The sequence below is a fragment of the Tamandua tetradactyla genome, chromosome 1, assembly GCF_023851605.1.
Source record: "Tamandua tetradactyla isolate mTamTet1 chromosome 1, mTamTet1.pri, whole genome shotgun sequence".
Classification (NCBI taxonomy): Eukaryota; Metazoa; Chordata; class Mammalia; order Pilosa; family Myrmecophagidae; genus Tamandua; species Tamandua tetradactyla.
Genome location: NC_135327.1, coordinates 11,591,455 through 11,604,381, shown reverse-complemented (window position 1 = coordinate 11,604,381; position 12,927 = coordinate 11,591,455). Strand labels below are relative to the sequence as shown.

At 47.0% G+C, this 12,927-nt stretch overlaps 1 long non-coding RNA gene across 2 annotated transcripts in view; it reads right to left on the bottom strand.

The window, feature by feature from the left end:
* Positions 1 to 12,577, bottom strand: part of LOC143690881 (uncharacterized) — a 52,451-nt gene extending 39,874 nt beyond the window's left edge. For both annotated transcript variants that reach the window (XR_013179245.1, XR_013179239.1), the window contains exon 1: positions 12,468 to 12,577. This is a non-coding gene — a long non-coding RNA (uncharacterized LOC143690881). The remainder of the gene's footprint in view (positions 1 to 12,467) is intronic.
* Between the last annotated feature and the right edge of the window lie 350 nt (positions 12,578 to 12,927).

The window sequence follows — 12,927 nt, the reverse complement described above, 5'->3', positions numbered from 1 at the left end:
CCCCATACCCTGCAAAGGGAAATTAGCAGAGTGGCAACATGGGCTAAGACTTTGAGGACCAGAGACTGTGACACTTGCTCAAGGACATAAAGGTGGTGACTGGCAGAGCAGTCATTCAGATGGAACTAGAGACCCATTCCTCGTGCACCCCCAGCACCCCCTGCTTCCCTCCCTGAGTCTATAAAGTACTGTCCCACCTTGTCCTTCTGCTTGCCTTTCTCTTGACCCCAGATTGAGAGTGTCTGCAAGTCAGGAACCAGTTCAGTTTACTCCTTATCCCCAGAGGCCAGCACAGGCTGGAACAGCAGAGGAAGTACCCAGAGAATAGAGAGGGAAGAAGGAAAGATGGACCTGTCCAGGCAGCTTTGTTTCTAACCAGCATCAGCACTTTTGACTTCAGGTGCTTGACAAGGTGTCCTGAGAGCCAAGGGGGAAATTAAGGAGCTGACGTCTCTGCAACCAGAGCCTGCTGGATTCTGACATTCCCCCAGTCGGCCTGCACTCCTGTCCCAGTACACCTCTGGTGGGCGAGGAATATGATTGCTGAAGGGGTTAATTTCAAGGATCCTGGTGGGTTCCAGTTCCCCCAACATCAGCCAGAGAAAGCCCCTGGCCTGGCAAAACATCAATGCTATCCTCCCATTCCAGTTTGTTAATTCATTCTACAAGCCACATAGGGCAGAGATCTGTCCCATATGTACCTGCCCCCATGGGTTCTTCAGGCTGCTCAGGGACCCACAAAATTGTGACTGTTGAGCTGATTTTCTTAGAGTTTATGCAGGACATGGGTGGGTACCAGGGTTGGGTCATCCCCATTTTGGAGGGTCTAATCTATAGTCACTAAAGCACAAGATAGGACAATGAAATCTCATGATGGGTGGCAGTTCTGATGTTACTGACTTCTGACCTTCCTCCAATCCTTTGAACACCACCAGTTATGATTGTGAAACTGGAAACGGTTAGAAGATCTTTACGGCAAACAAACAAAAAGTTATACGCTCCATGAGCTGCAGTGTGCTGGAACAGGCCTTTCTAAACTTCATGTGCAGACGAAGCATGTGGAAGTCTGGTTAAAATTTGGTCATCTGAGATGAGGGCTGAGATGGTGCATTTCTAAGTACTTAAGTGAAGCTGATAGTCCACAGTCACTCCTGGAACCAAGAGTCTGAACTCGGAGTGGTCCATGCGCTAATTCCAATACCCATACCTTCCCTGCTTCGGAGTTCAGAAGGAGCCCCATTGCCTCCTGGAAAAAGGTCCAACCCTCTGGCTCACAGATACCTTCCTAGACAGGCTCCTGCTGCACCCCAACTATGCAAGACAAACCTAATGGCCACAGTCTCCCAGGCTTGCCAAGCCCAAACTCACCTGCCTTATCTTACTGCTATGGTCTCTCTCTCTCTCTCTGCCTAAAATGTTCTTTCCCTTCCTTGAGGCTTTGGGAACTTCTGCTCGTCCTTCCTCACTCTATCCCTGGCACCTGATCTGCCTCTGCCACTTGCCACGAGTGTGAACTTAAACAAGTTACTTCATCTCTCTAAGCCTGGAGCATTTGTAAAATGGGAGAAATGATAGTGCCCACCTCACGGGGAAGTTTTCAAACTTAAATGAGATGACGTGTAAAATGCTCAGCAAAGTGCCTGAGACAAACTAGGCAATCAAAAAGTGTGCAGTACATAAATAAATCACCCAATGGACCATCATCTCCACTGGGCCACTGTCCTGGATTTTTCCATTTACCTGTTCTTTGGGTACTCCCACAGTGTTTCTTATTCTAAATGGCCCTTATCACTGAGCTTTGCAATTACCTATTGGCCCGACTGTCTTACCCAACAAGTAGTAAGTACCTGGAGGTCAGGGCCATGGTCTATCTGTCTAGGTTTTCCCAGGATCAAGCACAGCCAAGTGCAAACTGAATACTAAGCAAGTGGGAGCCAAGGTAGCCACAGCCAGTGGCACGCAGGGATGCTCCACGTCTGGGGGCAGCATATCTCCCAGGAGCAGTCGAGTTACCTGGAAGACTCAGGTAAGTAGTAGTTCCATGTAAGTGAGCTTTCCAAATAACTGAAAGCTTCACGTTCAGGCAAAACATTATTATTTTTTTTAAGTTATCAAGATTTCCTAAATGTATTACATACTTAAGCAGAACACAGTGGTCCTAATATAAACTTCCCAGGATGACCTGGGGACATCAAAAAGACATTCAGCCTCACTTCCAGGTATAGGGTAACTACATACCTGGTTTGTCCGTGACTGTTCTAGTTTCCACCAGTTGTCCACTATAATTATTCATGGTGGCTTGTTCCTTCATATCAGTTTGGACAAAAATGATAAGTTCACCCTAACTGAGACTAATTTATGCTAAATCAAAGTGATGGTCCATGAGATGAGTACGAATATTTGCTGTGGAGTTTTTTTTAAAACATGGCCCCAAATTTCCAGGACACTCCTCCCCTTGATGGGGTTGGGGAATGGCACCCATGCCCCTTCCGCTCGATTCTAGGCAGGTTTAGGATGGCTTGACCAATAGAATATACTGAAAGTGGCCCTGTGCAAGTTTCTGTACCTAAGCCTTAAGCAATCGGCAGATTCTATTTCCTTTCTCTTGAGATGCTCACTCTTGGAACCCAGACCCCATGCGTGAGAAGCCCAAGACATGCTATAAAGAGGCTCCTATAGGCCAGACCAATTTGCCAGCAGGTGGATGAGTCAGCTTGGAAGTGCATCCTCTAGCCCCACCTGAGCTGCCCCAGCCAATGCCCTGTGGCACATAGCTATCCTTTCCAAACCCTGCTCAAACTGCAGACTTGTGAGCAAATGATGTTGTTTTCAGTTGCCAAGTTTTGAGGTATTTCTATGGAACAATAGTTAATCAGGCATTTGCCTAAAAAGAAAGAGCTCCTGGAGCATTCAGCTTTCGGAGTTCTGGAATCAGTCTCCTATCTCCTCCCTCAAAGTCACTCCCAGGAGAGCACATTGCAGACAGATTCTCAGAGCTCAAATCTCTTTGACAGCTCAAGGAAGTTCCTTGTGCTAAGCCTCAGTTTCATTATCTATAAAATGGGAGTTAATAAGAACACATATCATCATGGTACAATCATGGATATAAAGCAGGGATTGGTAAACTTTATCTCTGAGGGGTCAGTGAGTCAGTGTTAGGCTTCGAGGACCCTATGGCTTCTGCCACAACTGCTCAACTCTGATGTTGCAGCAAGAGTAGACAAGGACATACATGAACAAATGGGCATGGCTCGTATTCCAAGAAAATTTTATTTACAAAAACAGGATTTTATTTGTGGACTGTGGTTTGCAGATCCCTGATATGAAGGATTGGGAAAGTTCCTGGCATATGTTAAGCACTCAATAAATGTTTGCTACCATTAGTGTTATAAGTATTATCGCCATTGGCATAAATGCAACTTTCTTCAGGTAGGAAAGTTTGCAGGGAATTTCACCAGCACAGTAACCACAGAGTTCACCAAAAAGTGTTCACCCCAAGATAACTGGCAGAAAAACTAGTAACAAGATGAGCCATTCTGAAAGGGTGGTATGGAGGATTTTCATAAATCATCTTACATCTTCCTTCTGTGCCATCTCAACCAAGTCATTTTACCTCTTGAATCATGGTATTTCATTTATATATGAATAAATGCATTCTCCTTTCCTGGAGAAATTGGTATTTCAGATCCAGAGCTCAGAAATTGCTCATCTCCTTCTCTTCTTTGAAATGAAGGGTCCTTCAGCAGGGAGTTAAGAAAATTTCAGCTTTAAGGCGAAAATAGGAAGTGAATATGGGAAGAGGAGAGAGTCAGGGAGGAAGGAACAAATGAAAGGGAAGAGTCTGGTGGAAATCAGGCCCCTTCTAAGTTACCTCTCTCTTGGGTGCCCCATTCATTCATTCATTTCTTCCTTCAGTTACTATGCATTGTCTGCCAATTACGTGGCAGGTTCTGACCAGAGGTGGGGTAATAACGCTGATCAAGACAAACCCAATCCCTGACCACAAATGGGGCCCACATTCAATGCGGGGGAAGAGGCCACTAAGTAAGACAGAGGGGTAACAGTGTTGTGTGTGGCGAAAGCGGAAGTGGGGCGTGGGGAGTCACCACTTGGGGGGCCTGGCCCAACCGGGGTTCAGGGAAGTACGTTGGACAATGTACATGAAGGAAATGACATGGAAGCCAAGACCAAAGGACTAAGCGGGGATGAGTCACCCTCCCTGGCCTTCGTCCTCCTCTTCCGTTTACCCGTGATCGCACAAACGTGTCTTCTGGCCCCCTGTCTGTACAGGTTTGCTCCTCCTCCCTTCTACACGGAGCCTTCCCTTGTCTGAGCTGCCTTTAAATTTTATTTTCCTCACCTAGACCCGTATCTGAAACTTCAGGATAAAGACCAGAGGCCTGAATGTGGCCTAACTAGGGCCTTGCATGATTCATCACCTTTTTTTCTAGCCATTAATTCATTCATTCACTCTTGACAAGTCTCTAGCTCATCTCCCATGGGTAACGCTGCTCTGGTCACCCTGCATTTTTTCTTCCTAGGCCCTCCCCCTACAGGCCTTTTGCATATGCTGTTTCCTCTACTCAGGATACTTTTCCCTCCTGTCTTTGCCTAGTTAACTCCTACTCATCCTTCAGATCTCAGACAACCTGGTTCTTTTTCAGGAAAGCCTCCCCTGACCCCCTCCCTCAGGTCACTAAAAGCCCCTGTTTTTAAGCTTTAAAAAGTCCCATGGGCCTCTCACTTGCAGCACTAACCATCCCAGTTTCAATTTACATGGTCCATGTGATGACTTGACTGATGTCTGACTCCCCACGAAGACTCTGCTCCCCAGAAGAGCATGGACTTTTATTTCTTGTTTAACACCTTAGTCCAGCACCCAGCCCAGAGCTTGGCACCTAGTAGAAACCTAGCTTAAATATTTTGTTTAAGTAGCTGAATGAGTGAAACATTGGGCACAAAGTTTTAAAACCATAGCATTGCTGCCTCCAAACCCTTGTGTATATAAAACCCTACTCATTGAGCTCCCATTATGGTATGAGCTCATAATGGCAATTGTGGCATGGTAGAAGAAAACTCCACCATGGAACCAGGAGAGCTAAGTTAGACTTCCATTTCTACCACACTAAAGCTCTCCGAGCCTAAGTTCCCTTGACTGGAAAGGGGGTGGAATGACAGCACCCCCCACAATCCCTCGGTCTCGCAATGTGTAATGAGATCTCTAAGGAGGTACACTCATGAGTTCACCAAGGCCCAACATCCACCAGAGAATCAAGACAGAGACCTGCATAACCCCGGCCCCACTACTGTGTGCAGACACTGCCAGGGGCGGGAAGCACAGATCCGCGGAGGACTGGGGGACAAGGAAGCAGGAGCCACCCTGTGCCACCCTGAACCCTGCAGTATTGATCACCAGGCTTGCAGAGGGAACATTTGCCTTTCTTCCCCTTCCAAATAATTAAAGTATAATATTTTATGGCCTGATAAAATTTACTGGGACCCTTGGCACGTAATTATAGTGCTTCTTTAAAGGAGACCCCATAAAAAATGCATGATTAGAAAGTTAAGGATCTGGATAGAATTACAACGATGTGACAAATAATTTACAAGTGATAAACTGTCCAAGGGGAAAAAAATTCCAATAACCTCTGATGAAGGCTAACAATTAAAATAATAAATTCCCCAAGAGCAAGGGTAAACCCTTCCTCTTGGTCAAAGGCTTATGAGTCCAGGAAGAGGAACAAGCCTTGTTATCAAAGTCAATCCTGGTTTCCCAGGGGCATCTATTCTTTCTCACTTTCTGTATTTATTTTAGTATTTGTGTATTCATTTATTTCATCTTTTTAGTAATTTACTCATCTACTGATTTATCACCTTTTTTTTCCTAGTCATTTATTCATTCATTCACTCCTCCTTCCATTCATGTATCCATCATCCTCGTCTTTATTTATTCATTTGCCTATTTATCTATTTTCATCTGTTCATTTATCCATTAATCAATCATTTAATTTGCTCATTTGTCTATCTATTCATTTAATTCCATTTATTTTCCCATCCATCCATCCAGTCCACATTCATGGATCACTTGTGCTAAGCAGATTCTTTACTACATTCTGGGGTAATGCTGGCCAATAGAACTGTAACCTGAGTGACATATATGACTTTAAATTTTCTAGTAGCCAATTACAAAATAAAAATTAAACAAGTGAAATTAAATTAGATTGTAACTTTTTTGTTATTTTAAAAAGTATAAATATAAATATTATATAGCATAAGTATACAATGTATAAGTACCATCTCTTAGACTTCTATTTGATAAATATTTGTATTCATAAATTTTATTTAACGCAATATCTCTAAAATGCTATTGTTTTAGCATGCAATCAATATAAAAAACCAATGAAATATACTACATTCCTCTTTTCACACTAAATCTTTGAAACTCCATATGTATGGAGTCACTTGCGACCCATCTTAATCTGACCAGGTACATTTTAGGGGCTCCATTGTCACATGTCCATATCAGACAGTACAGACCCAGGGCTTCAAATATGAATCAGCCATAATCTTTGTCCTTAAAGGGATGAGGCCCGGTGAGCACAGAGAACAAAGATTTATGGACTACTGGACTCAGTGTATGTTCACACATTACCTCATTTAATCTCCACATTGAAACCATCAGGTGCTCTCATTTTCCACCTTGAGAAAGCTAAGGCTCAGAGAGGAGGAGTGACTCAGTGGTGAAGAGTTCTAGAATCAAGTATCCCCCAAACGGTGTGGCAAGTGCTCCAGCTGAGCGAGGGTTGGATAGCTAGGGAAGCATCAAGAGGGGCCGATAAAGCTCTGCCCAGAGTCCGCAAGGACTGGCATCAGGCAAGGCTCCACCGAGCCAGCCTGGAAGCAGTGGGAGCAGCTGCACGGCAGAGAAGACCTTTCCAGGCAGAGCGGACAAGCCTAAAGGGAAGAGAAGGAGCTAACACCTATTTTGCCCAAGCAGGTTCTCAAGATGTTCACATATCTCTAAGCAGAGACCCAGGGTGGGACAGAACATCTGGGGGAAGTGAAAATGTCCACCTAGGCCATAACTGACCTTTGCATCCTCACTCCTAGTCTCCTAGCACTGGACTCTAATGGCCAGTTCCCTGCACAATGCCCAAGCAGGTAATGGTGACAATGGTGATGATGACAGCGACATCAGTGAGAATAGTAACCGCAGCCCTCAGTGCTGAGCCTCCACCACAGGAAAGGCACTGTTCCAAGCTTTATCTGCCCTGGCTCCTTGACACTCCCATTTTACAGATGCGGTAACTGAGGCACTGTCCCAAATCCACATACCTACTATGCTGCCTGCTGTGTGCTACTTGCACAGGCCATGATAATGAGCATTTAGCTGGAGAGCGGTTTGGTCAGACAGGATGCAGGCTGTGGGGCTGTCACTGGGGGCATGAAGTTGGGTACCCCATGATTCCTCCTCTCGAGAAACTCAGAGTCTACTGGGGAAGAAGCCTAATAAAGAAAGGCCCTAAAGAATTCCAGGTATTGTGCTAGATGTCTGTATACTCTCCCAATAGGCCACAGACAGGGCATGTCTATGACAAGGACAGCCCGCGACCAAGGACCTCTATACATAGCAGTGGAGACAAAGAGGGCTGAGCTGTCACTTCTCTTTAGGAATGGAGTGGGTGGTCAGGAAGGCTTCCTGGAAGAGGTGATACTTGAGCAGCATCAAGTTTCTCTGATTCCCCCAATAAGAAGTGATCTCTCTGCCTTCTACAAATAAGCCACTTTGTTCAGATCCAGTGAGCACAGGCTCTCTCATCCAGGCCCCTTTGGGCCCATTTCCTCTCCCCGCTCCCTCCCTCGCCAACCCAGCCTGCTCATTCTGTAATTCCCCTGCAGGCACCAGGGAAGCTGCACATTTACTCAAAGTCATAATGGATCAATGGAGAATTACAATCACTTGGATTTCTGATAATATATAGATTTGTTTAAAAATCCCTGTCTTTCTCCAGTACAGACAAAACACGGCCAGCTTAACACCTCCCAGAAACCAACTGTGGGAATGATTTAAAGGCTTTAGTTGTCAGTAGCAATATCAATCAGACTGGTTTCCCAGTGGCCTCTGCTCAGGAATGAAAGACACGTCAGGCAGAGGAGCGGAAAGAAGGCCAGAGAGACAGAGGCAAAGTTAGAAATGGGCAGACAAAGGAGAGAGGGAGAGAGAGAAAGTAAGAGGCACTAAGAAAACAGGAGAGCCCAAACTAATAAAAAAAAGACAGTAGAATAAAAGGCGATTCAGAAATAAAGAGACTGAAAGGTTCAGAGAAGTAAAGAACAAAGAGAAGGAAAGAGACAGACCAAGGAAATCAGAAACCAGGACACAAATGGAGGCCGAAGGATCAATAAAAAGACAGACAGAGAGGAATTTCTAGAGCACCCGCAGCTCCTGCCTGCCTCCTACCTTTGCTTGGCTGCTCCTCTGCCCTGAACACTCTTTGTCCAGCTTCTTGCCACACTTTGCACATCTTTTTCTCCTTTTCCAGACCTTTGCTAAGCCAATGCTTCCTGGGAAAGCCTGTCACCCCACGTGACAAAAGTTCGTCCCATCACACTCCCACATGTTACTCTCTATCAGAATACCCAGTTGGTTTATTTTCTAAAACTTAGGGAAACATGTTCTTTTCTTGGCTTTTTATTAGTCACTTGTTTATTATCCATCCCCAGAACCTTCTCTGCCCTATCCCTGGGGCTGAGAGCAGCATCTAGCGTGGAGTAAGTTCTCAGTAACTGAGGAATGAATGAGTGAATGGTAGTGAAGGCATGCTCGTTACCCGGCCCTCACTGCCTGCTCCAGGGTCCCAGGCAGTAAGCACATGCAGGGAATTGACTGGGAATACACATGGGCCCACTCTCCCACCAGGCCACCCACAGGGCATGGCTATGATGAGTTGAGAGTGGGTGCAGGGTGCAGAGGCCCAAGACAGGGGACCAGGCTTCGGCCAGCCTGATCACGATTCTGGTGGCTGGGGAGCCAAGCATTTTCTGTTCTGCTTTAAAGGCCCCTCTGGAGTTGCATTCAGACAGAAGTGGTTCCATCGATATCTTTGTCTGAACTTGGAAATGGCCCTGTGGGCGAGAGTGCAGGATTCCCAGGTGCGCTTCTCAGGCAGGCAGAGTTTCTAACTTCACGGGGCTCCCGTCAGCCCCATTAGGCCTAATGCAGCTTCCCTCCCAGACGGGGCTCTTTGCATCTATGGAAAGTGCTCTCAGGAGCTGTTGAGTGGGTCGGCCCCTGCTGACCAATGCTGACCAGTGCACTCCTGGGGAGCCCTCATCAAGCTCCGAGTGCTTAGGCCTCCCAAAAGACCCCAATGAAGACCGCTCAGCTCTTTGGAGCCACGCACGGGCAATTATGTGTATCTGTATCTTGAGGCTGGCATGGAAGCTGTATTTCGGGAATTGCTGGTGAGACGTGGCTGCAGGAGATGCAGAGAGACTGGACAGGCTGGTAGGAAGGACTCTGGCCATGAAATCCCTAAGTCAGGGGACCTTTCTTATACAGTAACCCAGAAACAAAGACTCAGGCCACAGTGTCCCCTGGCTCCCAACTCTTTCGTTTGCCTCTGACCTCTCTGACCTCTCTGACCTTGTACAAATGTACACAAATTTTACATTATTCCTTTCCTAGAGGAAATTCCAGTTTACATCTGCTTTTCAGGTTGTTTTAGATTGCTAATGCTGTCTGAATGCAATCTACCGGAAATGGATTAGCTTCTATAAAGGGGATTTATTAAGTTACAAGTTTACAGTTCCAAGGCCTTAAAAATGTCCAAACCAAGGCATCTAAAGAAAGATACCTTGACACCAAAGAAAATCTGATGTCTGTCACATGGGAAGGCACATGGCTGGCATCTGCTGGTCCTCATTCCTGATTTCGCTGCTTCCATCTTCTGACACCAGTGGCTTCCTCTCTAAGGATCTGTGGGCCTTCACTTAGTTTCTCATGGGAAAAACCCTGTATTCTGGCTTGCTTAACATCTCATGAGAAGGCACATGGTGATACCTGCTGGGCTCTAGGTCTCCAAACATCCGTGCCAAGGAGCCTGCTGTCTCTGTCAGCACTCCAAGCATCTCCAAATGTCTGCATCTGTTTCACTTCTGAGGCAACTGCGCTTTTCCAAAATGTATCCCCTTTTAAAGGACTCCAGTCAACTAACCAAGATTCTGAATGGGCGGGGTCACACCTCCATCTCATGAAAAGGCCACTCCCACAATTGGGCATGTCACACATCCATGGAAGTAATCTAACCAAAGGGCTCTACCCTCTGGCCCCAAAAGACTGGATCAGGACTGAAAACACATGGCTTTTCTGGGGTACGTAACAGTCTCAAACAAGCACACAGGTCATGTTTAATAAACATTCCGAATGCTTCTATGAATCCAATATTATTGACATTTTTGGCAATGACAATGATGTGCCATGATTTGATTTAGCATACCCCAATAAATGGGCCTGCAAGGATTATTCGGGGGGTTTTGCTATTTAAGATATTCATGCCATAAACGTCATCTGCTTATAGCTATTCCTTTTTTCCAGATTTTTCTCTATGATAAATACTGGGGTGTTATCATAGTACCTAAAAATGTGTATGAATTTGGAGGGCCGCAAGTAGTTATTTGCATGGATGATTTTCAACCCTGCCTCATCAGCATTGAGCATTATTAAGAGTTTACCTTTTTTTTCTTAGGTGGTTGAAATCATTCATTTTCATTTCCTCGGGCAGAATTAAGAATGGATATTAACAAATTCTTCGTTACTCTTTATATACTCTTGTGTTTAGAGACGGGTTCACATCTGCTCACCCCTGCCCCTTTCTGCACCTGTGAGTTTGGATAATGATCACCACCCCTGGCCACCTGTGAAGGAGGAGGACTGACAGATTCAGGGGACAGGGTGACAAGCCACAGGCAGCAGCCCCAGCTTCCAAGCAGCTGCTTCCAAGGGGGCCGGGGCAGCCCCGCTTTCCAGACAGGCGCCCGCTGACCTGTCTCTGGGCTGGACGCTCGGGTTCACATATTAATGCGCTCTGTGCCTCGGGCACTGTGCAGAGCACTTTACATTAATATTTCACTCAATCCTTATAGCAACGCCGAGACGTAGACATTAGAGTAGCCATTTAACAGATGGAATTGGGAGAAGTAATGACCCATCAACACCAGGCCATGGTTGGGATTCAAACCCAGCTCTATGGATCTATTAAGCTTGTGATGTAACCACTGCACTCGTCTCTAGATGGGAAAAAAAGAATGATAAAAGGATCTTTTTAAAAACCCTTGATGAACCTGATGCTGTCTCTACCCAAAGGAGCTCACAGTCCCTTGAATAGACAAGTAGGAAAAGCCACAAAGCCATGTGCCATTGTCACTAATAATAGATGTGACTAGGGAGTTGGGGGCACAGATGAGAACCCCTCACTCTGTGGGACACAGGAGGGCTTCCTGGAGGAGGTGGCACCCCATAGAGTATTGAAGCATGAATGGAAACTTGCTTGTTGACATGACTCGGTAGAAGGAGGCAGAGAGCCAGCTCCCACGGAGAATGTGTGCCTGCTGTTGAAGGACTTATGGGTAACTAACTACAGAGGGGAGGTTTTGGAATCAGACAGACCTGGGTTTGACCCCAGCTTCGTTTTGCTAAGTGGTTAGTTAGTCATTTCCCTCTCTGAGCCTCAGTTTGCCCAGCTATGAAACAGAGATGATCATTTCACAGGAAAGTTGGGGAGACCAAGGAGCAAAAGGCACTGAAGTACCGGCAGGTACAAGCTCAGAAAGACTACCTGGTGCCAGTGCTGTCATCTTGGGGGGCTCCTCCTTCCACTGCCCCAACGTCCCCTTCCACCAGCAAACCCGAGCGAGGCCTCCAAGGGGACACACCTGTGAACTTACACCTTCCTGCCCAAAGGAAGCACTAGAGAGCAACGAAGCTCACCTGGGCTGTAGGTAGAGCTGCCACACCTGGCTTCACATCCCACCTCAGCCGCTTCCTAGCTCAGCCCTTAGACCTTGGACAAGTCACTTACCTCCATGAGTCTCAGTTTCCTTATTTGTAAAGTGCAGACAGCAAGCCCGGCCTCACCGGTTGTCCTGATGCACGGGCATAGTGCTCTGGACGTAAAATGCATTAGATGTTCGCGGGGGCGAGGGGGGGCAAAGCCCCCTCCTCCTCAAGACCGCCACATTCAGACACTGTGTGACCCGAAGCAGAGGCCCCTGGCCGAGCTCCTCTACCCAGGAGAGCCGCTGCCTCCACCTGGGGACTTCCCCAGGGCCCCCCAGCACCCTCAGGCCCCCAGGACACCCAGCCTGGCAGCGTCACCGGGTGGTGGCTGTGCCTGTGCCTGGAGGGCGACTTCTCCACATTCCCCCCCCCACCCCCACCAGCCATTGCGGGAAGAGGCATGACTCACTGGAGGGAAGAGGGCTGGCATCACCTCCCCGGCCGCACTGGGCCGGCCAGCAGGCTGTGGTTAGAGGACCTGCCTGGGTTGCAACACAAGCCAGCTTGCTGCGTCCTGGCGTCACGTGACGCGGGCGGCCTTCGCTTCCCTCCCCCGCTGACTCACCGCTGCCCCGTCACGTGGGCTCCCCGGCCTCAGTTCCCCCCCGTGGGGGCTCCGAGCAGCTGAGCTGGCTTGGGGAAGAGCTAATTGGAAAAATGACTTCCTTTTTCCTTTTCTTAATTGCACCATGTGTATAAAAATACATTCTCATTATGAAAAATTTGCAGGCTATCAAATATAGAAAAAAGAAAAAGAAATGGGAAACTACCCTTCAGCCCCCACCCCACCCCTAGGCAGTACTAAATGTGGTTACATTTTCCTGAGTCTCTTTAAGGGCCCTATCTTGTTTTTTTTAATTAATTTGAAG